Here is a 2,500-nt window from a genome sequence, read left to right as displayed (position 1 = left end):
TAGATGACTACCTTGTGTATGGACTGCGTTATCTAAATAATTTTATTCTGGAGGCAGTTTATTCCTTAGACACCTATGCACTGGAGGCCTTAAACATATAGATGGTAGCTACTAGTTCAAGTTAGAAAAGTTTTTTCATAGTGTTTAGTAAACACAAAATGCTTAACCTATAAAGATGCAAATTTCCCCACTTCCTGTTTTCTTGATAACAGTACAGGGGAAACCATTTATAGATTTTTTTTTTATATGTTTCATAGTTGGGTCCTGTACAGTCCCCAGAAGTGTTGATGTACATAGCATTTTGTAAAAACTAGAATACTGTACATTGTGGGTAGTCAGAGCGAGGAACTCGATACATGTTTGATGAAAAATAGAATTCGTGTTAGGTCATTTTGCATCCAAGTGGTGAAATTTTTTTTTCAAAGTCTTAAGACTTTATTACTTGGTAGGTGCCTATAGAACTTGCTCTTATAATATTGTTATATGATTATTTGAATGGGTATGTCAGTTTCTTGTACCCATTATTGGAGTATTTTTCCATAGAGGATACCATTGATCAGTAGTTTTTTTCCCAAGAGATGCTATTCATATTCATGCCTGAGGAAGGTCAAGCTTAATTTAAAGAGCATCTATGGAGAACAAATTTGAAGAAAAGGATTAGAAAAAGGAGAGAGACATGGTGTGTGCTGCATCCTGGGTTACTTCCTTCTGTGTTACCACAGGATACTGCCACATCCTATTGTAGACATAATTAGTCTATCAGTGACAATAAGATTCTGAAGGTTTAACAAAAATATTAGATATGTATGTATGACTGGCAGCCAAAATGCTCTCATTTGTGTATGCATGGCTATGGCTATCCATGGAATAAAGATTGAAGTGAAAGTATCAGACTCATTGAAAACGTGCTAGATTTTGGCCTCTAAAGTGATTTTTATCATTAATCTACATTTTCATTATGATTGCTGTTGTTAGGGTTATTACTATTATATTCAATATTATCCATATTCTCTTTATAATGAAAATAATAATGATTATGATTGTTGATAATATTACTTGTTACATTGTTATTATGAATTTTAAGAAAGAAACACCTCCTGTTTGAACGTGACTTGTTACTGGAAACAACTCCATTGGTGTGTGATGCACAAAGCGGTGTGTTCAATCATAATACAGGAAATTGACACTGCAGCCTCTGGAGCCCTTTCTAAATAGCCATCCAAGAAAAAAAATATGGAAATGCAAACAAAAGAAGATCTATGCAATGGCATAAAAAGGGAGTTCTTTATCTGATGACAAAACTGACTGCATCTGCAGACATGGCACCAGAGTGACTAGTTTTAATATTAGGATGTATACCAAGCAAGAAGATATGAGGGTTTGGAAAGAGCTGAGGAAGAAGGTTGATATGATAGAAACTAGAGAAGTGAAATGGCATGGAGTTCAAATAGTGAGTTGTGGAGATGGGAGCTTTTTGCCCAAGTAGAGGAACTCGATCAAGGCATTGATAGTTCAATGCAACAGTGTATCAGACATCAACTCTAAATGGTTAATTTAGATGCTAAAGCTGGTAGAGGCAGAGCAGATGTTGAAAGATGTTAAATGAGGATAATTGTCTGGTTATATTTGGATGTGTGAAGCACCAGGCCTGAAATAAAAAAGACATTATCATTGTGAATGTCAAATTTATGAATTAACCAAAACAAGTAAAAATGTATATAGTGATGATTGTAATGGTGACAATGTGTCCATTATTGTAACCATTATATTTTACCTGAAAAACCTGAAGAAAGCTAAAGCTCAAATTATAAAGCTGTTGAGAAGACTTAGTCATTGATTTTCCTTGTTAAGTGAAATGAAAGAGGAAAGAACCAGAACAGTATTGGCTATCTCTTGAAATTAAAGCTAATAATGAAGGACTATCAAAACACAAAGAAGAAAAAGAAGAGGGTAATTTGAATAGATTTTACATACAGTAAATGCAGTAGAGCAAATGCATTAGACAAGAGACATCACCAACTCATGTATCAGAAAATAGCCTAGACAATACGCCAGGAGAATTATGCCTTTGGAAATACAAAAAAAGTTAAAGTGAGGTAAATCTGTGGATGAAAAAAGTAAAGTGGCAGAGATGTTGACAACCCATAAGATTTTTGGAATAGAAAAGGTAACAAAAATAACTAGCTAAATATAGAACAATGAAAAGGATCCACAGATCCATTTTCACCACTTTACCAGTGAATATAGAACTATCTGTATCATAAATCTGATAAGAGCAATTTTAAGAATTATTTTTATGGAACTTGGGAAAGTTAGCATAATAGTTTGGATTGATCAAGGGAAAAGGTGCAAGAAATGCATTTTTCATGCTGAAAATGTTGAGAGGAAGATAAGATGAGATGAAAGCAAAAGAATAATTGAAATATAGGAAGACACAGTGGGTGATGGAATACAAAAGAAGAAAGAAAAAGACAGTTGATCCAGCAAGATATGCTGAGGT

At 33.8% G+C, this 2,500-nt stretch overlaps 1 protein-coding gene across 4 annotated transcripts in view; it reads left to right on the top strand.

Moving 5' to 3' along the window:
• Dtd (D-aminoacyl-tRNA deacylase) overlaps positions 1 to 2,500 on the top strand; it is a 34,562-nt gene that overhangs the window by 24,368 nt on the left and 7,694 nt on the right. For 2 of the 4 annotated variants that reach the window (XM_043033461.2, XM_086556080.1), the window contains exon 1: positions 1 to 2,500. This exon is cut by the window's left edge and continues 2,170 nt beyond it; it is cut by the window's right edge. The exons of the other annotated variants lie outside the window; for them this stretch is intronic. The gene's annotated coding sequence lies outside the window, so the exon portion shown is untranslated. 4 annotated transcript variants of the gene reach the window in all.

This window comes from Penaeus japonicus, unplaced genomic scaffold (assembly GCF_977035675.1).
Source record: "Penaeus japonicus unplaced genomic scaffold, GWHDUDI00000001_assembly GWHDUDI00000031, whole genome shotgun sequence".
Taxonomy (NCBI): domain Eukaryota; kingdom Metazoa; phylum Arthropoda; class Malacostraca; order Decapoda; family Penaeidae; genus Penaeus; species Penaeus japonicus.
This window is presented reverse-complemented; position numbering and strand designations above follow the sequence as displayed.